Source organism: Odocoileus virginianus, chromosome 1 (assembly GCF_023699985.2).
Source record: "Odocoileus virginianus isolate 20LAN1187 ecotype Illinois chromosome 1, Ovbor_1.2, whole genome shotgun sequence".
NCBI lineage: Eukaryota > Metazoa > Chordata > Mammalia > Artiodactyla > Cervidae > Odocoileus > Odocoileus virginianus.
The window spans coordinates 18,751,483-18,777,050 of NC_069674.1; the positions used below are offsets into that span (position 1 = coordinate 18,751,483).

The 25,568-nt window shown below is 43.7% G+C and overlaps 1 long non-coding RNA gene across 2 annotated transcripts; it reads left to right on the forward strand.

The window, feature by feature from the left end:
* Positions 1–227: 227 nt before the first annotated feature.
* LOC110125143 (uncharacterized) lies at positions 228–25,568 on the forward strand. 2 transcript variants are annotated; one of them, XR_002309980.2, is made up of 3 exons: positions 228–508; positions 23,566–24,896; positions 25,355–25,568. It is a non-coding gene; the product is annotated as an uncharacterized lncRNA (long non-coding RNA). The 2 variants fall into 2 exon arrangements; XR_011486837.1 differs by having other exon boundaries at positions 23,566–25,568.

The following is a 25,568-nucleotide window of genomic DNA, read 5'->3' on the forward strand; positions in this document are numbered from 1 at the left end:
AATGATAGCTTTATCAAATTAAAATTTCCAAATGTTAACTGGTGTATAAAAATGAAATTGCCTTGTTTACATTGTGTTTATAATTGGCAACCTTTCCAAACGTTTATTATTCTAACACACTGTCTGTGAATCTATGCAAACAATCACATCATCTGTGAATAATGACAGTGTGGTTTCTTCCTTTCTAATCCTTTACCTTATAAATCTTTTTTCCCCCTACTGTACTGGCTAGGAAGTGGTAAAAGCAGAGATTCTTGTCTCGTTCCTGCTTGCTAAAGGATCTGCTTTTTCAATTTCATCATTAAGTATGGTATTTGCTATAAGGTTGGGTTTTTTTTTCCTTTGTACATTGATGTTCTTTATCCAGTTCAAAAAATTCCATTCTATTCCTGATATGTTGACTCTTTATCATAAGTTGATGTTGGATTATATCAAACAATTTTCTGCTTCTACTCAGGGAATTTTTGTGAAAATTCACGTGAATTTTTTCACTGGATATATAAACAAGGTAAGTTATATCAAATGTTATTTCAAATGTTGAACCAGTCTTGGATTTCTGGGTTTAGCCTTTATTCCAATTTAGTTATGAATTGTTGTTGCCTTATATATTATTCATTCAGTTTGCTAATATTTTGTTAGGATATTTTTATGTGTTCACTGAGTAAAATCAGCCTACAGTTTTCCTTTCTTGTATTGTCCTCATCTGCTTCTGGTTTGAAGGTTTTTTTATTAACTACATCAATTGAGATGGGGAGTGTTCTTTCTTTTTCTATTCTAAGAGTTTGTGTAATATTTTAATAATCTATTTCTTTAAGTCTAGAGAAACCTACCTATAAAAGTAGGGCTGGCATTTCCTAATGGGAAGATTCCCTATTACCAATTCAATTTATTTGATTCAGTGAGTATAGAGCTATTTAATTTTTGTATTACTTTAAAGTCAGTTTCAATATGTTATATATTCCCACTACTTTTGGTATAAATTTGTTCATAACAATCTCTTACTATCTTTAATTTCTGCTGTATCTGCTACACACTACACATTCCCTTTTCTATTCCTCACATCTGTTTCTATCTTTTTGCTTTGTCTCATCAACCTTTCTGGAAGTTTGTTAATTTAGTCATATCGAAGAACAAACTCTTTGTATTGATCATCATTTTATTCTCTGTTTTACTCTATATTTGTTTACTACTTCATTAATTTCTTCTCATATCTTTGTTGCTTTCTTTATCCAACTTTCTTTGAACTATTTAATATTCTTTTACTAATTTCTTAAATTGAATGCTCAATTTCTTGATTTTTAGCCATTCTTATTTTGTAACATAAGCATTTAAAGCTATAAATTTCCCTCCAAATACCTTCTTACCTGCATTAACAAATTAAGATATGTAATACTCTCATTAGTTACAAGTCAAAGTGTGTATCTCATTTTTCACAAAGCAGCATATAGTTCAATGATTTTTCTACCAAACACTCAAGTAACCATCAATTAGGTCAAAACATAGAATATTACTTGTACCTCCAGAAAACCTGAGTGTTGGTTCCCAGTCACAGTACTATCCCACCCCACCTAGGCTAACCATTATCGTGACTTTTATGGTTATCTATTTTTCTAGTTTTAACTTCAAGGTGTTTGCCCCTAAACACAACAGTTTTGTTTTGTCAAACTGTTTGGTTTTCTGTTTGTTTTGGTTTGTTTAAAATGGTTTCATAGAGACCATATTCTTTTGAATTTGGTTTCTTTCAGTCAACATTAGGCTTGTGAGATGCATCCACTTATTGCTTATAACTGGTGTTTGTTATAATTGCTATATGTCTTCACTGTATAAATACATCATGACTAATTATCATTCTACTCTTAATGAGCATCTGAGTCATTGCCAGTTTGGGGCCACTATGAATAATGTTGCTATGAATAGCTTTGAAAGTCCCCGAATGAATACATGTCTGTATTTCTGTTAATTATATACTTATCAGTGGAATCACAAACTCAGAGGGGGTGAAGAGCTTCAACAAGAGTAAGTAATGACAGTTGTTTCCTAAAAGTGTCATACCCAATTACACTCCCACCAGTAGTGTAACAACTGGTCTATAATAATGTAAATAATGTGAAGAGGTAATATTTGAAAGATATTAATTGAATTTTTCAAAGAATTGATGAAAACCACAAATCCTGAGAATTAGGAAGCCCTATTAATTTCAAGAGATGTAAATTTTAAAAATCCACTTTGAGATTTCTTTTTTTAGTCAAAGAATACTGAAGGAAAAAAAGAAGATCTCAAAAGCAACCAGAGAGAAAATAAAAATTACATATGACAAAATAACTATTAGATTTGTTTGACTTCTTAATAGTAACAAGTGAAGCCAGAAGACAGTAGAATATCTTCAAAGACCTAAGAGAGAGTCTTAGAATGTCAACTTAAAATGTATATTCAATGGTAGTTCCTTTCAGGAACAAAAATGAAATAAGTGTATTTCAGACCAAAAAAGACTGAAAAAGTATACCAACAGCAGACTCTTACTAAAGCAAAAGACCAGATCACTGGTAAATTGTTGTGGAAGTCATTAAAAAACAGGAAATTCAAAGGAACCAAAATAGAAGCTATTGTAGATAACTTTGAAATATCAACTCAATCCTCCTCCCCTTTATTTCAAAAACTGAAAAGAATATAAAGTTCAAAAAGTTAACAACATGCCTCTCATACAAATACAAAAAAATAAACATATGTCAAGATGTGCCCAATTTGTTTCTCAGAAAATCAACAGGATAGTGAAGCTGGTTCAAAGGAAAAGTATAGACTAAAGGAATACAGAGTCATTAAAGAAAAAAATATTGGAGTAAGATTACTAGGTTAGGTACAAAACTAGTTAACATGATTATGAGCAATAAAGTCATAATCTTTGGTTATAATCTCTATGAGATAAAATTAACTGAATATCTACTAGACAAACATTTATCTAAAAGTTACCATGTAACGGCAGAATCTGGGTCTTTCATCAGAAGTAGAAAGTGAGTTATATAAAGATACATTCCTCAAGATAATTAAAGAACCATAAGGTGGTTAAGCAGGACTCCAATATGACATTAAAAGGACAAGTTGTCTTTCTTTTGCTTTATTTCCAAATTTGAGATAATTATTATTTTTTTTTCCCCATTTATTTTTATTAGTTGGAGGCTAATTACTTTACATCATTACAGTAGTTTTTGTTATACATTGAAATGAATTAGCCATGGATTTACATGTATTCCCCATCTCAGTCCCCCTTCCCACCTCCCTCTCCACCCGATCCCTCTGGGTCTTCCTGGTGCACCAGGCCTGAGCACTTGTCTCATGTACCCAACCTGGGCTGGTTATCTGTTTGGATTATTCTTAACAGAATAAATCCCCACCTTGGACAGTTTGGGATGGGCATGTACACACCACTATATTTAAAATGGATAATCAGCAAGGACCTACTATATAGCACTAGAGTTAAAATATAGCCATTTTGTGGCAGCCATATTTGTCGTTCTCATGCCGAAAAAGTATCAGCTGGTCTACAGACACAAAGAAGCATGATTCAACCTTGAGAAAGAATCAGAGGCCAGCTGGCCCCAAGTGTGAAAGAGAAAAGTGAGAATGAAATGCCTGCTGGCTCTTGATGGCTTTGCACCCACTTCCTAGTTCCAGGCCTTCATGAAGCTCAAGCTATAGTCTTGGCCTTGGATTCTTGAGATATTCCAGTATTCATCCAATAAATTCCCTTTTGTGCTTAAAGTGAGTTTAGGGAGCTTAAAAATACAAGCAAAAAACAAAAGAGTAACCCATAATTTGAAAACCCAGAGAATCAAGACAGAGAGCAATAAGAGACTTTGTCCAAGCAGTGCAGATGCACAGATCCTGGTGCAAGACCCCCTTCTTATGTCAGAAGACATCAGTTCTTGTGTATTTCTTGTTAGCCCAGTGTAAGGGTTCTCTGCTATGCGGCTAAGTACCACACAGTAGACAATTAGTAAGGACTTATCATGAGCCAAGAGCTGCATTGGGCTAAGCCTGTGAACGTATTTACATGATGTATGTGGCAGATCAAGGAGGACTGTCACATCTCTGTATTTCCCAGCGCCTTATCAGCCAGATAGCTTACAGCTGAAATCTCAGTCTGTGGCATGTCCTCTCTTGTCAAAGTTCGTATGAAGGAAAGCACAAGAAAATCTCCATAGCTCTTTGGTTTATCAGGTTAACTCAGGGGGTGCAATTGTGAAATTAAAATACCAGTATCTCCAGTAGGAATTTTCACTTTTATATTGGATTTTTTTTTTTACATGTTCAAGCATTCAAGCTAATACTAGACACTAAGACCGCTCTAGAAAGATGCAAAGAAAAAGGAGAGAGAGTCACAGGGACCAGAGAAGGCAGGGCAGTGATGAATGCACGGGAAGGCAGCTGTAGTGGGAGAGGCCCCTGTGAGAGAGGGCACGTGTGGCTGAAATGGCATAAATTAAATCCGTTAATCTATGACAAGCATGGGAAAACCAGACATTGCTAACTGCTTGCTCTGTGTAAATCTTTATAAGTTTACCCTGGTGCATGTGATAGCAAGTAAGAGCCTAGAGAGGGGCTTTTATGAAAAAGCTTTTCTGAATACATGAAATAACAAAAGGTCCAGTTCTCCACCTCAGCTCTTTTGTGCAATCACATCAAATAGAAACTCAGCAGGCCCGAGGGCCACTGCTGCTTCTAATTAAGGCCTCAAGGTAAGGCAGCACTTTAGGGGGTATCTTCCCAGCAAAACAGAAATTCCACCTCTGTCTCTAGCAGCAGAAGGCTGATGGGGGCTCAGTATGCTGTGTTTGTTCTCAGCTTGCATTAAAAGTGGCAGGCTGCACCTGCCTTCCAGACACCCTGCAAGCAAGCTTATTCTAACACTGATGCTCTTGTTCAAACAACTCAAAGCCTGGGTAACAGATGTTAGATAGAGGAGGAATGAGAAGCAAGGCAATTTTCCTTTGTCTGTGTACTTTTGTGTGTCTGTGTGTGGTGGGGAGGGGTTTTATACATGAAAGAATTACTATTGCATTCCTCTGCAAAATTGATATGCCATCTGTCATAGAGGTGTCAATGCTGAAATCCTGGGTGCTGGTGGAAGGACTTATTTCAGTCACCAGTCTCAAGGAGAGGGTTTCTCAAACTTCAGTGATCATTAGAACCACCTGAAGAGCTTATTCAACCACAGGTCAGCAGCCTTACCCTCAGTTTTTTGTTTTTTTTAACTTTTTTTGGAGTATAGCTGATTAACCATGTTGTGAAAGTTTCAGATGGACAGCTGAGCAGCTCAGCCATGCATATACATGTATCTATTCTCCCTCAAACTCCCCTCCCATCCAGGCTGCCACATAACAGAATGGAGTTCCCTGCCCTAAACAGTAGGTCCTTGTTGGTTATCTGTTTTAAATACAGCAGCATGTACATGTCTATCCCAAACTTCCTAACGATCTCTTCTCCCTCTTTCTCCCCCACTCCACCCCCAGTAATCTTAAGTTCATTCTCTAAGTCTGTGAGTCCATTACCCTGAGCGTTTTTGATTCCGTAGGTCTGGGGTGGCATCCACGAATTAGCATTTCTAACAATTTCCAAGGTAAGGCTGATGTTGCCAGTTCAGGAACCCCACTTTGAGAATCACTGCTCTAGGAGGGCAAAGAGAAAGCGAAAAAGTGAAGAATCGTCCGCTCTGGCAGTGCAGATCCGAACTGATTGGTTTTTTGAGACACAGGTGGTAGGCAAAGAGGAGACAGCTGTGTTTGGATCTGAGCCCGTATGTGAAAGGGCAGGCCGACAGCAGGCAACAGAGTTTTGAAATGATCACCAAGTGTGGAACAGCTCGTCCTGACGAGCCAGAGAGAGCGAGATTCACGTTTGCTGCAGGAGGGGACGGGGGTCTCCTTAACCCCTGTCCCCGCTTCCTAGGCTTCTATTAGGCCATGGGTGGGGTCTAGCTCTTCATTTCTTTTCTCTCTTAGACAGTGTGGGTGCCCAAGCTCCCCAGGCCCACCCCCCACTTTCCCATTATTGCTACCACTCTTGATCTTCGTAGGAAAACTGGGCTGGTGAGAAAGGATCCTCAGTTTGGCTCCTAGTGATGGACGGCTGAGAAAGCATCTGGGGTTTGCAGTTTTGGCCTGAGCCTCAGGGCACCCTCTGCCTCCAAACTCATGCCCTGCCAAGCGTCCCTCACACCCAGTCAGTCCAGCCCAAGGTGGTCATTTTGTCAACTGCAGAGGGGTGAGGAAGGAGTCCTGTCTTACAGGGGGTGTTAAATGAATTAAACAAGGAGGCTGTTAGACAGGAGGCCCTAATGCCGGGGCAGACTGCTTAAGCAAACCAAAGTCTAACCTGTAAAAGCCTAAAAGTCAAGACGCAAAGGACCACCATTCGTGAACAGCCAACCAGGTTTCACGCTACAGCCAATCGGCCAACCAGGCTTCACGTTACAGCCAATAGGCCAAGGCTTCACGCTACAGCCAATCGGCCAACCAGGCTTCAGGATACAGCCAATCAAATAGTTTCCTTACTTCTCTTCCTCACTTTCTCTATGTCTCTCCACAGTTCCTGCAGGTCAGAGGGCTCCTAACCACTTCCAGTTTGGTGCTGCTTGATTCCAGTCGATTTTTGTTCAGAAACTCTTTAAGAGTCTTAATGTGCCTCAGTTTATCTTTGAACATGGGAAACAGAAATACAGCATTCATTTTCCCACATGGCTCCCCTTCCTATCTGTCCTCAGTGAGACAGCACAGGGCTGTATACTAAGGAAACAGCCTCGACCCCCTCGTCTCAGCGATGAGGCAGGAGTATGAATGAGTCATGGCATGGCTGCCGATGTGATTTTCAGGCCCAGTGTAAAATGAAAATGCAGATCCTCTTTTTCAAAAGTATTAAGAGTTTCAAAATGACGCCAGCAGAGCATTAAACCAAGCTGGAGGCTCCTCTGTGTACCGTCTCCTGTCCGTGGGGCTGGACCTGGTCGCGAATTGTCTGTGGAAGCCTCAGCATGCAGGAAGAAGCTCCAAGCTTTCCCTGCTGCTCCCACTGGGCTGGAGGGAGCCTCTCCCGTGGAAGGAATGGGAAGGGGAGTGACGTCAAACAAACAGGAAGCACAGTCCCTGTGACCTCTGAGACTTCCCGGGACCCTGGGAGGGCAGACACCAACTGCTAAAGAATAGGTTCTTGAGACAACTTCCCATGGCCAACACAATGTGGCTGACCATCTATATATCTGACTCTGCTTGCTGGCACCTTACCAGCAAGGTTATCCAGGAAAGGTAAACACAGGACACCCCTCGCTTTCAGGGGCAGGAAAGCAAAACTGAAACTAGGAGGCCCAGGCACTTTCTGTAGGATCACGGGTCATTTTTGACATCAGTTTCTGGACGCCTCTGCCAGTACTCAGAATTCTCACATGCACGTCAGAGAGCTGAAGTGCCTGATCTCTAGTCTCTCCCAGTCCCATGACTATGTGCCCAGCCCTCTTTATAACGAGGTTCCAAGTATCTAGCAGAGATAACAAACTACCCTAAACCTGGGTGACTTAAAACAACCACTCTGTTACTATCTCACAATTCTGTGGGCTAGAAATTCAGGGAGGGCTCTGAAATTCAGAGAGGGCTCAGCCATTACAAGTTTTCTCTTCCACACATATCAGTGAAGGACCCAAGATGGCTACAGTCACATGTCTTCATGGGGATGGCTAGAAAGCTGATCCCAGCTGGGATTGTCCTCTGGAGCACCCATATGTGGCCTTTCAAGCCTGGGGAACTCAAGGTAGTGAATTTTTAGATGGAGTTCCCATGAGCTTCCAGAACTCAGGGCTCCCAGAAGAGCATTAAGGGTGCCCAGCAGGGAGTTTCAAGTCTAGCCATGGAATTCCCAGAATGTCAGTTCCACTGTGTTCTGTAGGTCAAGAAAATAGCCAAGGTAAGCTCAGATCCAGATAGAGAACTGGGCTCCACCCCACAATGAAGGAGCAGCAAAAGATCTGTGGCCATTATTTATCCATTGGGATGCTGATCATATAACAAAGAAAACAGGAAACTCCAATCAGTATCCCCCAGGTCAGAGAGAGAGGTTCAACAATGAGAGAGAGAGGTTCAAGTCTAAGTTCAACAATGAAATGTTAGTGCTGAGCTGTTTTCAATTGTGTCTGACTCTTTGCTACCCCATGGACTGTAGCCTGGTAGGCGTCTCTGTCCACGGGATTTTCCAGGCAAGAATACTGGATTGGGTTTCCATTTCCTCCTCCCAGGGATCTTCCCAACTCAGGGACTGAACCCGCATCTCTTGAGTCTCCTGCATTGGCAGGCAGATTCTTTACCACTGAGCCACCTGGGAAGCCCAAATGTTAGGGGATGTACATTTTATGTTTTAAATTACAATGCTTAAGATACAATGCTTATGTCCTATTTTTACATTGATTTGTCAACATTTTTATTTTGACCAATTGTATGGAATAAGAATCTCTACTGTAAGTTTCTAGAAATTCAAGAACTTAGCTCCATGACAATTTCCTATTTGCCCTTCAGGATTTAAAGCACAAAGCCCAGGGTGTGCTTGCTAATTTAGTACAAAAACAAGCAAACAAAAAAAATGGGCATCCATTACTTTTGCCCTGGAGCTTCCTGCTACAGCCTCCACGGTTAATATTATGGGGCACCAGTCCCTAGAGCTAAGTCGCCTTTGTTGTCGGCCATCTGCTTGTCTTCTCTCCACCTTATCCTGGCAGAACCTGCCATTTTCCAGAGCACTCTTCAGCCCCATTCCTCTCAAACACAGAGACTCTCTTTCTCTGACTGCTTCTAACTTCAGCAGGGTAATGTGCCTCACTCCAGAATTCCAAGGAAAGCCAACATTTTCCTGAAATTTTGAAATAGCCACCATCTACCAACCCCTCTGGTCTTTCCCAGTGGCAAGTGGTAAAAAATCCACCCGCAATCCGGGAGATGTGGGTTCCATCCCTCCCTGGGTCAGGAAAATCCCCTGGAGGAGAGCAGGGTAACCCATGGCAGTATTCTTGCCCGCAGAATCCCATGGACAGAGGAGCCTGGCGGGCTACAATCCATAAGGTCACAAAGAGTCGGACACGACTGAAGTGACTGAGCATGCGTGCACACCAACCCTTCTCCTGAAGTCATTGCTGCTCGGGCCCCTGACAGTCTGGCTAATGATCTCACCCCAGAGGCCATCCCACCCTCAGCTCCTGCCGACCCCATCAATGGCCCATCAGATCCTGCACGCCCTAGAATCCTCTCATCCTCTGTTGCCCTGGTAACCATCTCTGGGCTTCCTCACCCCTTTCCTCATGTCTAGAATGCCTTCTCCAATAGTCTTTGGCAAAATCTGTACCTCCACTTTCAGACTATCCTTCCCCATTAAGCCTTTTCCAATTAACCTCATGAGTGTCCTTGCCTCACTTTAAACCCCAACACTCCTGCCTGTGCTCCACGCCCCCTCTCTCCCTATGGTCTGTGCATCACATGAAGGCTGTTTCTGACTCGTCACATGTGTCTTGTCATTTCCCTCCAAAATGCAAACACTCTTGAGAGCAGAGACCACGGTTTGTGTGTGTATGTGTGTGTGTGTAGTTTTTATTATCATTATTATTATTATTCAGTATAGAGAATAGGATTGGGCTTCACAATATATGCTCTAAAGATGCATATTGAAATTAAATGTCTAAAAAATGTTTCAGAAATTGTGTCAGACATGTTATTTAATTCACACATTTAATTCTCATCTATCCCACTCATTAATACTTCCTGTCAGGTCTAATTTTAACAAAATTCCACCAGAAGGAAAGAATTTGTATGCCCACACAATTCATTAGAATGGGATTTGGCATCTGGGACAAGTTCGTGAGGCTCAGAATGTCAGATAAAGACATGAATATCCTCAAATGGGTCAGTGGCAGTGGTTTCCTGACACGTGAGCTGCAGTTGCATTAGGAGGAATGGAGAAGGAAACAAAAACGCCTGAGCCACGGGAACCAGGCATCTGTGAGCCCCGAAAAGAAGTCTGTTTCCTGTTCTGGGGGAGAAGAGCCGTCCTGTGGAGGAGCTGTGGAGAAGGAAGTTGTGGAAGTGAGGGGTGGACCTCCAATCCCACACCCTCACAAAGGTCAGACTTTAATTATTTTATTATATCTTTTACAAAAACTGGAACCAGGGAGAATGAGAACAAGCCACAGAAACTCACTCTTGGCTCCTCTCAGGCAGTTGAGCCCCAAACCACAACCCTAAAGTCTGTTTGCTATTGGACAGGAGACTCAAGAGCCGAAAAGCACTGGCACGTCGAATGGGCTCATTGGCTCAGTTGCCGAGTTGGAGACTTGGGGACATTTGCCAGCAGCCTGCTCCGGAACACTCTGTCCCTGCCCAAATCAACTGCAGTAATTAGCTTTGCTCATTAGTTTCAAGTAAATAATCTCCTTGTCACAGCTGGGGTCCTTTATCAGAACGGTGGACATGAGGGTTTGCAGAAGCAAATGATTTTTCTTCCCTTCTGAAATCCCCGGAATACTAAGTCATGACCCAGAGATCTGAATAAGGCATAGAAACTCCCAAAGATGCCTAAAATTCTGAGAAATAGCTCTGCCTAAAGGGCGGAATCACCGGGTATTAACAACAAATATAAAACAACAAAACTTTTGAAATGGTTATTGATCTTTTCTTTGACTCAAAGCTCAAGTTCAGATCAACAAACATGCAGAAGTATGTGCTACATGCCAGGAAATGGCCCCCAAGGAGCCTAGGAGGAGACTGACAAGGCAACTGGTAATAAATGTGCTGGTGATGTACTCTGATAGCAGAACACACAGAGGGAGGGTGCCCTAACCTAGCCTGCTTCTTCAGGGAAGACTTCCTGGACATGTGACTCCAACACTGATTTAAGAAGGGAAGTAGCCATCAGGAGCACTTCTGCAAGACTCACGCAGGAGGGAGGCATGGGGTCGATTCTGAGCCTTCTGAAACAACTGGCAAAACACATGTTCTCAACCTTTTATTCCTTGGTATCCCATCATTATGGGGCTTCCCAGATGGCTTAGTGGGTTTAAAAAAAACCCGCCTGTCAATGCAAGAGACGTAAGAGACTCAGGTTTGATCTCTGGATCAGGAAGATCCCCTGGAGGAGGGCATGGCAACCCATTCCAGTATTCCTGCCTGGAGAATCCCCATGGACAGAGGAGCCTGGTGGCCTGCAGTCCATGGGGTTGCAAACAGTCAGACACGACTGAAATGACTTAGCAAGCATGCATGCATGCATGCATCCCATCTTATGCCCATTGCAGAGAAGGAGGAAGTGAAAAGAGAGACTTCAGTTCTGTCCTTGGATTGCCTGTGGGGATGGAGTTGGAGGCATAGTGCTGGTCGGAACCCCACCAGCCTCAGGAGCGCCCCTGGTGGCAGAATGGCTGGTCCCTGAAACTTTAAGTTCTGCCCCCACCCCCAAGCACTGCCAGGGGCATCTGCCGCACCCTTAGTGCCAGGGGTATGGTCATTGCCAAAGAGAGGGCCAGACAGCTTAATACCTCAAAGCCTGCTGGGGGATTTCCCTGGTGGTCTAGTGGTTAAGACTCCACACTCTCAATGCAAGGGGCTTGGGTTCAGAGAACTAGTCCCACATGCTGCAACTAAGACCCGGCACCACCAAATAAATAAACTTTTTTTTTTTAATGTCATTAAACCTGCCTGGGCCAGAGCACACCACCAAAGCCCAGTCTCCTTACAGTACAGCATAGGCTCACTGTGGGATTCAGCCCAGGGCTGCACAACAGATGAAAAGAGACATGGATAGTTAGAGGGCAAAAGGGACAAGTGGTCTCTTATATTGACTAGAAATCACAAGTTGGGGAAAAAAGGCAAAGAGGTTAATAATCCCATGGTGGTCAAGAGTGTGGGTTTTGCAATCAGACAGCTCTGGATTTAAGCCCCAGCCCTGCTGCTTCCTGGGCTTCCCCTGTGACTCAGCAATAAAGAACCCATCTGCAATGCAGGAGACACAAATTCGATCCCTGGGTCAGGAAGATCCCCTGGGGAAGGGGATGGCAACCCACTCCACTATTCTAACTTTGGAAATCCCATGGTTGGAGGAGCCTGGCAGGCTACAGTCCGTGGAGTCACAAAACAGCTGGACACAACTCAGCAACTAAAACAACAAAAACTACTATTTCCTAGCTGTAGGGGTGCATCCCCCCTCCCATCTCTCTGCACCTCAGTTTCCTTATCTGCAAAGTGGTGCAGTAGTAGTTACCCAAGTGGGTTGACGTGAGAATTAAATGCAGTAACACTTGTAAATGCTTCATGCAGTGTCTGGAACATAGTAGCTACTCAGTAAATACTAACCATTGCTTCTTCTATCCATTTGCATTCCCCACAACCATGCACAGGATGCCGGAGTTCACTAAGGTTTTTACCAGAATCATCTGGATGATTGCCTTCTTTTGGTGAATTTGGAGAGAGTCAATGAAATTTCACACTAATATATTTTTTGTAATCAAAAAATGAAAAATTACTTTCTAGTAGCAAAGAAGTTGGATGGCATCATCGACTCAATGGACATGAGTTTGAGCAAGCTCCAGGAGGTGGGGAAGAACAGGGAAGCCTGGCGTGCTGAAGTCCATGGGGTTGCAAAGAGTTGTGCATGACTGAGTGACTGAAAAACAAAAAACAAAGAAGAGTTCCTGGGGAAGATCAGAGCTAGAACAAGGGTCCAACCAGGAAGTCGTTCCCATGTCCTTTGAGGCAGAAAGGACTCCTTCAATTGGACTGTGCCTTACGGGTGGCCAGCCCTGGCTCACAGGCACATTTAGTCATGTGTGATGTCTTAGACTCTACACATGGACATCAGCAGACGGTCAACACCGAAATCAGATTGATTATATTCTTTGCAGCCAAAGATGGAGAAGTTCTATACTGTCAGCAAAAACAAGACCAGGAGCTGACTGTGGCTCAGATCATGAACTCCTTATTGCCAAATTCAGACTTAAACTGAAGAAAGTAGGGATAACCACTAGACCATTCAGGTATGACCTAAATCAAATCCCTTATGACTGTACAGTGGAAGTGAGAAATAGATTTAAGGGACTAGATCTGATAGACAGAGAGCCTGATGAACTATGGACGGAGGTTCGTGACACTGTACACGAGACAGGGATCAAGACCATCCCCAAGGAAAAGAAATGCAATAAGGCAAAATGGTTGTCTGAGAAGGCCTTAAAAGTAGCTGTGAAAAGAAGAGAAGTGAAAAGCAAAGGAGAAAAGGAAAGATATTCCCATTTGAATGCAGAGTTCCAGAAAATAGCCAGGAGATAAGAAAGCCTTCCTCAGTGATCAATGCAAAGAAATAGAAGAAAACAACAGAATGGGAAAGACTAGAGATCTCTTCAAGAAAATTAGAGATACCAAGGGAACATTTCAGGCAAAGATGGGCTCAATAAAGGACAGAAATGGTATGGGCCTAACAGAAGCAGAAGATATTAAGAAGAGGTGGCAAGAATACACATAAGAACTGTACAAAAAAGATCTTCACGACCCAGATAATCACAATGGTGTGATCACTCACCTAGAGGCAGACATCCTGGAATGTGAAGTCAAGTGGGCCTTAGAAAGCATCACTATGAACAAAGCTAGTGGAGGTGATGGAATTCCAGTTGAGCTATTTCAAATTCTGAAAGATGATGCTGTGAAAGTGCTGCACTCAATATGCCAGCAAATTTGGAAAACTCAGCAGTGGCCACAGGATTGGAAAAGGTCCGTTTTCATTCCAATCTCTAAAAAAGGCAATCACAAAGAATGCTCAAACTACTGCACAATTGCACTCATCTCACATGCTAGTAAAGTAATGCTCAAAATTCTCCAAGCCAGGCTTCAGCAATACGTGAACCATGAACTTCCAGATGTTCAAGCTGGTTTTAGAAAAGGCAGAGGAACCAGAGATCAAATTGCCAATATCCTCTGGATCATCCAAAAAGCAAGAGAGTTCCAGAAAAACATCTATTTCTGCTTTATTGACTATGCCAAAGCCTTCGACTGTGTGGATCACAATAAACTGTGGAAAATTCTGAAAGAGATGGGAATACCAGACCACCTGACCTGCCTCTTGAGAAACCTGTATGCAGGTCAGGAAGCAACAGTTAGAACTGGACATGGAACAACAGACTGGTTCAAAATAGGAAAAGGAGTACGTCAAGGCTGTATATTGTCACCCTGCTTATTTAACTTCTATGCAGAGTACATCATGAGAAACGCTGGGCTGGAAGAAGCACAAGCTGGAATCAAGATTGCCGGGAGAAATATCAATAACCTCAGATATGCAGATGATATCACCCTTATGGCAGAAAGTGAAGAGGAACTAAAAAGCCTCTTGATGAAAGTGAAAGAGGAGAGTGAAAAAGTTGGCTTAAAGCTCAACATTCAGAAAACTAAGATCATGGCATCTGGTCCCATCACTTCATGGGAAATAGTTGGGGAGACAGTGGAAACAGTGTCAGACTTTATTTTGGGGGGCTCCAAAATCACTGTAGATGGTGACTGCAGCCATGAAATTAAAAGACACTTACTCCTTGGAAGGAAAGTTATGACCAACCTAGACAGCACATTAAAAAGCAGAGACATTATTTTGCCAACAAAGGTCCATCTAGTCAAGGCTATGGTTTTTCCAGTGGTCATGTATGGATGTGAGAGTTGGACTGTGAAAAAAGCTGAGTGCCAAAGAATTGATGCTTTTGAACTGTGGTGTTGGAGAAGACTCTTGAGAATCCACTGGACTGCAAGGAGATCCAACCAGTCCATCCTAAAGGAGATCGGTCCTGGGTGTTCATTGGAAGGACTGATGCTGAAGCTGAAACTCCAATACTTTGGCCACCTCATGCGAAGGGTTGACTCGTTGGAAAAGACCCTGATGCTGGGAGGGATTGGGGGCCGGAGGAGAAGGGGACGACAGAGGATGAGATGGCTGGATGGCATCACCGACTCGATGGGCATGAGTTTGAGTGAACTCCGGGAGTTTGTGATGGACAAGGAGGCCTGGCATGCTGCAATTCATGGGATCACAAAGAGCTGGGCACGACTGAGCGACTGAACTGAACTGATATCTTAGAACAGATAATCCCTTTGAAGAGTCTGGTTGGACCACAGCAATCCTAGTCCTGGGGTGAGATGAAACAGGGCAAAAAAGACATTCGCCATCTGTTCATCTGAACTAATTCATATCACCTTTACTTTGATTAGCACCTGCTTCGTTCAAGGCACTGCTTTAGAAACCACTGTCTTAGTCAGGGAGAGTCAGAGGTCAAGCTGCTAAATGGACTGTCCCTTAATTGTGAAATTAACACTCTGTATACACAGTTGTGATCACAATCAGCAACCTATACTTATTTAAGGCCGGCAGAAAGTGAAGAGGAACGAAAAAGGTTTTTGATGAAAGTGAAGGAACAGAGTGAAAAAGTTGGCTTAAAGCTCAACATTCAGAAAACTAAGATCATGGCATCTAGTCCCATCACCTCATGGGAAAGAGATGGGGAAACAGTAGAAACAGTGTAAGACTTTATTTTGGGGGGCTCCAAAATCACTGCAGATGGTGACTGCAGCCATGAAATTAAAAGACGCTTATTACTCCTTGGAAGGAAAGTTATGACCAACCTAGACAGCGTATTAAAAACCAGAGATATTACTTTGCCAACAAAGGTCCATCTAGTCAAGGCTATGGTTTTTCCAATAATCATGTATGGATGTGAGAGTTGGACTATAAAGAAATCTGAGTGCCGAAGAATTGATGTTTTTGAACTATGGTGGTGGAGAAGACTCTTGAGAGTCCCCTGGACTGCAAGGAGATCCAACCAGTCCATCCTAAAGGAGATCAGTCCTGGGTGTTCATCAGAAGGACTGATGTTGAAGCTGAAACTCCAATACTTTGGCCACCTCACGTGAAGAGTTGACTCATTGGAAAAGACCCTGATGCTGGGAAGGACTGGGGGCAGGAGGAGAAGGGGACAACAGAGGATGAGATGGCTGGATGGCATCACCGGCTTGATGGACATGGGTTTGGGCAGGGAGGCCTGGCATGCTGCAATTCATGGGGTCGCAAAGAGTCAGACACGACTGAGAGACTGAACTGAACTGAATAGGTCAGCGCTTGAAATTCCCACTCATATCCATGAAGAGATATCCCTATCTCTTACAGAGGAGGAAACAGTCTGAGAGCTTAAGTACCTGTCCGGCTCTGTCCACCTAGAGAGGGGAAGAAACCAGGGCTTTACATCCTGGTCTCCTGATTCCAAAACTTACTGTCACTAAGTCAGGCAGCTTTTGCCACAGAGAAATGACGTGCTACACATTCTTTATCCTTTGGAACCTAAAGGACATATTTCTAGGACAGCTGGCTCCAGTCAAAATGTAGGCTATGACCCTGGAGCCATTCATCCCCATTTATGTCATACCCTAGCCATCCACAGAGAGAATTTTACAACTGGCTTTATCACAGTCCAAATTATGTGGTTATTGGAATGAAAAATATTATTCACTCAACTGGCCAAGACTGAGGAGAGGGCAACCTTGGGTATTTACAGACCTGCTCGGGAGATGGGAATGTTCATTCCCAATGGAAAATTGCATGCATTGCCCAAGCTCTCTGACCTTCAAGACATACACTGTATCTTTTCTCAGGCTCTAATCTTCAGGAATGAAATGGAACTGAATTAATGGTGGCCAAAGACTTCTTTGGATAGAGGAGGCAAAGTTGTAACCATTGCTCTTCTGGAAAGTAGGTTTTGGATGGAAAGCTCAGGAAAAAAAAATCATCCTGTGTCCAGACAATCTACAGAGATCCCTGAACCAAACCAGCCCCTGCAGTGTTCTTGAAGTGAAGTGAAAGTCACTCAGTCATTTCCGACTCTTTGCAACCCCATGGACTTCTCTAGTCCATGGAATTCTCCAGGTGAGAGTACTGGAGTGGGTAGCCTTTCTCTTCTCCAGGAGATTTTCCCAACCCAGGGATCTATCCCAGGTCTCCTGCATTGTAGGTGGATTCTTTACCAGCTGAGCAACAAGGGAAGCCCGAAATACTGCAGTAGGTAGCCTATCCCTTCTCCAGTGGATCTTCCCGACCCAGGAATCAAACCAGGGTCTCTTGCATTGCAGGTGGATTCTTTACCAACTGAGCTATCAGGGAAGCCTAGTGTTCTTGGCACCCTCCCAGAAAGAGAGGAAGACACAGGGGGTGCCTAGATAGAGTCAAATATCTGTGGTGGAAATGAAACATTCAACCACTCATTGAGATGATTGTTACTGGATGGAACTTCCCTGGTGGTCCAGTGGTTAAGAATCTACCTGCCAATGCAGGGGTCATGGGTTCGATCCCTGGTCTGGGAAGATCCCACATACCCCAGGGCAAATAAGCCTGTGAGCCACAACTACTGAAGTCCTCAAGCCTAGAGCCCATGCTCCATAACAAGAGAAGACACCACAGTGAGAAACCTGTGCACTGAAACTAGAGAGTAGTCCCCACTTGCTGCAACTAGATAAAGCCCTACTCAGCATCAAAGACCCAGCACAGCCAAAAAAATTTTTAAAAATAAAGATGAATGGTGCTGGGAAGCCCAGTCTCGGGATGGTGAACTTGTCTCCAGGTGGCAAAGGGAAAGGCCCAGAATGCCAGGGCTACTTGAATATCTGCCAGGGATTTTCTTCTGGGCCACTGCAGCTCACTGAACACCGAGCCCCATGCCCTCTTTGACCGCAGGCTGACAGATGTAGTCCATATCCCCGGTGACATGCTCAAGCTTCACATCAGCCCATACTGACTACTCGGACTTGCTGTCACATGAGAAAAAGAAACCCCATTAAGGTTCAATCCACTGGATATGAGCCTTCCCTTCCCTGCAGCCTAATGCACTCCTCCAGGCTAGAGCAGGACAGAAACTTCCCTCTTTGTGCTTTCATTTGTCTCCTGGCATTTGGGAGGAACGGGTAAGAAAATCAAATAGAACTGACTGACTCTGACTCACACAGAGGAGCAAGACAGGAACTCAGTGTCCTGACCTCAGCCATGCCCAACCCAAATTTGTCTGGGGTGCTTCTGTCCATGGAGCCCCAGCCAATGTGGCAGCAAGTAAAGTGGGTAGTTTCACCCCATCCTCCCCCTGGTCTCTCCTCTCTCTTGTTCCTCCCCTCTCCACCTTCCCCAGTCCTCCTGAACTGCCTAGTCCCTTAATTTCTAGGTTTTTGTCATATTCTGCCTCTGTGGGTCAACCTCTTTTATCTCTCAGTCCCCCAAAGAATTGCCTGGCCTAGAGTCCAACAACACTAAGACCCTGCTTTCAGCCAAATGTGGGGTTAGGAAGACTCTAGGGATCTAATTCAATGAGAAATAAGCTTCCCTTGTTTATAAGTTTAAAAAAAAAAAAGGAAAGAAAATGGGGTCAATTCATTCCAAGAGGATGTTTTGATTCACAGGGAAATATGCATTTTTTATGGTGAGGGTCATTAACCTTAAGATTTATGGCAGACCTTTGGGCATTAAGACAGCCAGTGGGGAGAGATTTGCAGCAGGTTTTGCAGCAGGATCTTTGTCACCATAGGGGGCTCCCAGGTGTGGTGACTCTCCCTGCCCCCTCTGTCCAACATGGCCAGTCCCAGGTCACCCGTTTTCCTCAGAAATCAGAATGTCCTCATCCAGCTGCTGGGAAAAGAGAACAAAACTGCCAACTGATTATTATTCAGGAACAAAGCAGACCATTTATTTTAGCAGAGTGAGAGCCATTATCTCCCCAAGACACATGCTCCAGAGTGCAATAGCTTTATCCAGTCACATTTCCTTCTGTCCACAAATCCTTAAAAGACTGAGTTGTTCCTCTTGCTGGAGCAAGACAAAAGGGAACTGGAGAAAGAACTTTATGGTAGCAATGACCTACAAATGCTGCTCTGTCCTTCCTTTACTGCCTGGACATCTACAAGGCAAGAGGACTTCCTGGCTCATCTAAAAACCCCAGGTGAATGGGAGAAGGCGTGAGAGAAGGGGACCTGGGCAGCCATCTTCCATCTGATACAGAAGCATCACAATGCCCTCAACATCACTACCATCATCAAGGATCCCAGCTCCTTGGCTGCTGAGAGTCCCAAGAAAGGATGCCAGATAAAACACAGGAAGCCTAGTTAGATTTGAATTTCAGATGAACAGTGAATAATATTTTAAGTATGTAAGTATATCCCATGCCCTACGGGGATATGACTTCCCTGGTGGCTCAGATGGTAAAGAATCTGCCTGCAGTGCGGGAGATCCAGCTTCAATCCCTGGGCTGGGAAGATCCCCTGGAGGAGTAAATGGCAACCCACTCCAGTACTCTTGCCTGGAAAATCCCATGGACGGAGGAGGCTGGTAAGGCTACAGCCCATGGGGTCGCAGAGTCAGACACAACTGAGTGACTTAACTTTCACTTTCACAGGGGATATACTTATACTAAAAAAAAAAAAAAGCATTTTTCATCTGAAATTCAAATTTAACTGGGCGTCCTGTGTTTGTGTTAAGTCTGACAACCTGATCACATCATCCCTCCCCACCCTCATCTACTATACCCTCCCCAGCAGCTGGCTCTGGCTACCACACAGTTTTAGATTGTTGTTCAGTCACTAAGCTGTGTCCAACTCTTCGCAATCCCATGAACTGCAGCATACCAGGCTTCCCTGTCCTTCACTATCTTTCGGAATTAGCTCACACCCGTGTCCATTGAGTTGGTGATGCTATCTAACGTCTCATCTTCTGCTGGCCCCTTCTCCTTTTGCCTTCAATCTTCCCCAGCATCAGGGTCTTTTCCAGTGAGTTGGCTCTTTGTATCAGGTGGCCAAAGTATTGGGGCTTCGGGTTGAGTCCTTTCAGTGAATAGTCAGAGTTGGTTTATTTTAGGATTGACTGGTTTGGACTGGTCACCTGGAAAGGAGCATCTATGTACTTACACACCAGAAGCATATAAAATGATATGGGTCTAAGTTCAGAACTGAGAAGCATCAGAGATAAATCTCACGGGGAACATTTCATGCCTGACTGCTTCAGACTTGTTTGCCTAAGGTCACGTGCTGTGCTGTGCTTAGTCGCTCAGTCATGTCTGACACTTTGCAACCCCATGGACTGGAGCCCGCTGAGCTCCTCTGGGCAAGAATACTGGAATGGGTTGCCAGACCCTCCTCCAGGGAATCTTCCCAACCCAGAGATCGAACCCAGGTCTCCTGCATTGCAGGCAGATTCTTTACCAACTGAGCTATCAGGGAAACATATATATATATATAACTGAGTCACTTTCCTGGACAGCAGAAATTAAACACAGCATTGTAAATCAACCATATGTCAATAAATTTTTTTTAATTAACATTCATTATCCCTGATAAAATTTAGGCTGAAGAGCTATCATATAAATGCCAACAGCATGTGGCCAGACATGATGGTTCTATGGTCCTAGATGCACTTTGGCAGCTTGGTAAAATCCACCTTTAAAATCATCTTAGGCCAATAGCACCCAATCACTGTAACAAAATCATTCTTCCCTCTCACTGTCACTTGTTTATTTCCCTTTTTGTACTTATTGCAGTTTGTGTCCTCTTTCACCATTTACATTCAAGTCAATTTGTCCATATGAATTAATTTCCCAGTAAAATCTTTGGAAAGGTCTCTTTAATTAATTCCCCTATAAGATCCATGTAACCCACAGCTTGTTTTTTCTGTTACTTCCATTTTTATTCTGCCCAAAGTAAACCACAAAACATAAAGTTCCAGTCACAAGAATCCAGTGACTCTTAAAAATGACTGGAATTTATAACTTTGAATATAAGGTCTTCTGAAAGTTTTTTTTTTTTTTTTTTTCCCATCTTACCAAAAAGAACTCCACCCTCTTAAGCACTTAATTGTTTGGAAAACAGACACACAAGAGTCCAGTCACTTGCCCAAACACAATACTGGTGAAAATTTCTGGTATTAGAGAAACAGTAGGAGAGGATTTTGTGGTAGGAATGTTTCCTCTTAAACTTTACATATGAATTTTCCCAATGTCAGAATTTCATGACTCCATAGTAGTTAGGGACTTCTGGCTTCCAAATGTGAGAATCTCAGGCTTAACATTCCAGAATTCTAAAAAAAAAAAAAAAATCCCAGAATTCTGGCTTAACCCCCAGTGAGAAAAGTCTCTATGATACAGCATCCATTTCTATTGTTTTGCAAGAATGAAAAGAAGCCACATAATTAAGCCTGGAGCAAAAGGAAAGGAGCTCAAGGGAAAGACACTTCTGTGCAGCCAGGACCAGGGATGACAAAGCAAATAACAGGAGGCCCCCCTTCCCACTGATGGAAGGTCATGCAGGTCATGCTCCTGCCCCTCCTCTTCCCTCTGCCTGGCTGATGCTTAACATAATACAGGATATCCAGGGAGTGGAAGTTTACATTTCAGGGTCTCCCAGGGAGTTGGTTCATTCACGCATTCAAAACCCTTGATTGCCTGTCTCTCAACGGCCAGGTATGTCTCAAGACACAGGAAACATCAAGGTGAATCAGACCCTGTCTGTGCCCTCAAAGAACTTACAGACTAATACCCAAACAGCTTTACAAAAAAGGATGTGGACCACAGTGCATCTTTGCATGTTGAATTGACAGCGCGGGCTTTCTGTTGCACTGCTTCTCGTTGTTGTTCAGTTGCTAAGTCGTGTCCAATTCTTTGTGACCCCACAGACTGCAGCACGCCAGGCTTCCCTGTCCTTCACTATCTCCCAGAGTTTGCTCGATCTCATGTCCACTGAGTCGGTGATGCCATCCAACCATCTCATCCTTGGTCGTCCCCTTCTCCTCCTGCCTTCAATCTTTCCCAGCACCAGGGTCTTTTCCAGCGAATTGGTTCTTCGCATCAGGTGGCCAAAGTATTGGAGCTTCAGGTTCAGCATCAGTCCTTCCAATGATTATTCGAGGTTGATTTCCTTTAGGATGGACTGGTTGGATCTCCTTGCAGTCCAAGGGACTCTCAAGAGTCTTCTCCAACACCACAGTTCAAAAGCATCAATTCTTTGATGCTCAGCTTTCTTCCCCCCCACCCCCATTTATTTTTATTAGTTGGAGGCTAATTACTTTACAATATTGTAGTGGTTTTTGTCATACATTGACATGAATCAGCCATGGATTTACATGTATTCCCCATCCCGATCCCCCCCCCCCCACCTCCCTCTCCACCCAATTCCTCTGGGTCTTCCCAGTGCACCAGGCCCGAGCACCTGTCTCATGCATCCAGCCTGGGCTGGTGATCTGTTTCACTCTAGATAATATACATGTTTCAGCGCTGTTCTCTCGAAACTTCCCACCCTCACCTTCTCCCACGGAATCCAAAATTCTGTTCTGTACATCTGTGTCTCTTTTTCTGTTTTGCATATAGGGTTATTGTTACCATCTTTCTAAATTCCATATATATGCATTAGTTTACTGTATTGGTCTTTATCTGGCTTACTTCACTCTGTATAATGGGCTCCAGTTTCATCCATCTCATTAGAACTGATTCAAATGAATTCTTTATAATGGCTGAGTAATATTCCATGGTGTATATGCACCACAGCTTCTTTATCCATTTGTCTCCTGATGGGCATCTAGGTTGTTTCCATGTCCTGGCTATTATAAACAGTGCTGCGATGAACACTGGGGTGCACGTGTCTCTTTCAGATCTGGTTTCCTTGGTGTGTATGCCCAGAAGTGGGATTGCTGGGTCATATGGCAGTTCTAATTCCAGTTTTTTAAGAAATCTCCACACTGTTCTCCATAGGAGCTGAACTAGTTTGCATTCCCACCAACAGTGTAAGAGGGTTCCCTTTTCTCCACACCCTCTCCAGCATTTATTGCTTGTAGACTTTTGGATAGCAGCCATCCTGACTGGCGTGTAATGGTACCTCATTGTGGTTTTGATTTGCATTTCTCTGATAATGAGTGGTGTTGTGACGCTCAGCTTTCTTTATGATCCAATTGTCTCATCTGTACATGACTACCAGAAAAGCCCATAGCTCTGATTCTATGGACCTTTGTCAGCAAAGTGATGTCTCTGCTTTTTAATACACTGTCTAGGTTTGTCATAGCTTTCCTTCCAAGGAGCAAGCGTCTTTTAGCTTCTCAACCATGGACAATTCCGTCTCCAGAAGACATTCAGCAGTGTCTGGGGCAGTTTTGGTTATCACAGCTGGGTTGAGCAGTGCTACTAGTATTTAGCTGGTAGAAGCCAGAAATACTGCTAAACATCCTACAATGCACGGAACAGTGCCCCAAACAAGGAAGTACTGAGGCCAAAATGTGAGAAGTGCCAAGGTTGAGAAGCCTGGTCTACAAGGGCAAATATGCTACGATCAGTTCTATCCAGTTGGCTCAGGAATTTGAGCCCGCATGGCCACTTGTGTTCTTTTCCTGACTCTATCACTGATTGGCCTTTGCCTCTGAGCAAGTTACTTCCTGGCTTATGTTTCCTCGTCTATAAAATAGCCCTTGAATCTCTGATCTCCATTTTCCCTCCTGCCTAAGAATCTGTGGTTTTCACAGGGTCAATATTTGTGCTTTCACTGAACTCTGCTCCTGTGAGAAGAATGTCTAGACCAAGATCTGTTGATTCTGCTCCAAGTCAAGATGATAAGCTGGCTTCCTGTGTGGATCCTGAGTGTAAATTGGGGAGGGCGAGTATGACCTCTGCCCAGGACCTCCACTAGGAGGTCTTTATCTAAGAGCTTAGTTTTCCCATCAGCAAACAAGAGACACAACCTGTCTGCCTCCCTACATCAGGAGGAAAGGCTTGAGTAAATGAAGCAAGATGGAAAATTACCCAGACGCTACTCTGGTGACCAGGTCCAAATTATACACACACCCCCGCCTTGTCCCCCCTTCTGGGGGGCTCCGAGGTAGTGAAGGGATAGGAGGGACCCCACTCGAAGCCAGCTCAGTGGCCTGGGGTGCTGGACTGGGGAGGGGAGGCGTCAGTCCCTCTGTATGGGTCTTTGGAACTACCTGAAGGAGGACCTTTGTCATCTGTCTCCCTTCAGGGAAGAAAGACTGGGATTCTTGGCCACTCATTTTAGACCCTGGGACTGGCAAGTGCCCTCAGATTCACTCTCTCTCTTTCTGCCTCTCTCCCTCCCTCCCTGGCTTCAGATGCATTCCCCAAACAGAAAGAGCCTTTCAAGGCTGTTGGGCTGGAGGACAAGGGCAGCTCTGGATCACAGAAGAAGCAAGGCTCTGGGAGGAAGGAGAGAGGCTCCCGTCTGGCCCTAAACACAGGTCTTTTCACAGCTCCTGCGGCGCTGGCTATAACCACAAAAGCAGGAAAGGGAGACAGGGCAGGGCTGGCTTTGGCAGCCGCACTGGTTTCTGTGTGACTGCGCTCCCTGCGCTGGCAGCATAGCCTCAGGTCTGCGATCGGAGTCTGTGTCCTCCTCCCGCTAAACCAGTGCCATCTGACGTGGCAGGCTATGTGCAATGAACAAACGAGCCCTCCCCTTCTTTAATGGAAGAAAAACGAAAATTCAAAGACATTAAGTAACAGGTCCAAGTTACTTAAACTGCTAAGCAAGTGGACTTCTATTAGTTTTGTTTACTATTCAGTTTTCTTCATCGAGCTTATCAACAATCCATGTTCCTTAGTCAGTTGACCACATATTTCCCATTCTGTATTGTTCATTGTTTGGATTTTGATTGGGGTTGTTTTTTTTTTCTTTCTGGTATAATTTACATTCTGTAAAATGTACAACTCTTAATATACAGCTCAATGACAGACACACACCCATGCAGCCTGCATCTGGATAGAAGTAGAAAACATTTCCATCATTTTAGAAAGTTCTTTCACGCCTTGTTCCAGTCAACAGCCACCCTCACCACAACAGGTAACCACTTTTATTTTTTTACTTCTGTCACCATAGTTATAGTTTTGCCTATTCTTCAACCTCGTATCAACCTCATATTCTTTTGCTCAATATAATAATATTTTCTAGGTTTATCCATGATGTATGTGTAATTTTTTCTTTTTATTTTGGGATGGCATTCTATTGTATGAACATACCACATTTTGTTTATCCATCTTCCTGTTGATGAATATTTGGATTGTTTTCAGTTTATGTTCACGTGATTTTTTAAAAATTAGTGTCATGGGCCTATTTCAATTCTCCACTCAAATGAACTTTAACAAAAGTCACCCTCCACAGGTTACAGCATGTGAGGGAAAAGAGGTACCAGCTGACCTTGATGGTCCTTTCATCCCTGGGGTCCTCTAATTCAACCTCTTTTCTGATTAAGAGCTACTATCAAGCTCCTATATTGTGACAATGTTTTCTCTGAACTGCAGAGCAGACAGTGGTTGCTTCCACACAGAGTTGTTAACTCCTGCACCAGCAAAGACAACAGGTCTTATTCAAGTCCAAGAAATACACCCATTCCATTTCTTGTCACCAAATGATGTATAATCACGAAGGAAACATGCTCTCCTCTTCTACCCACTGGAAGCAACTTGAGCAAGGCCAGCCACCATGGTTGAGATGTAAATAAATGTGTCTACTCCA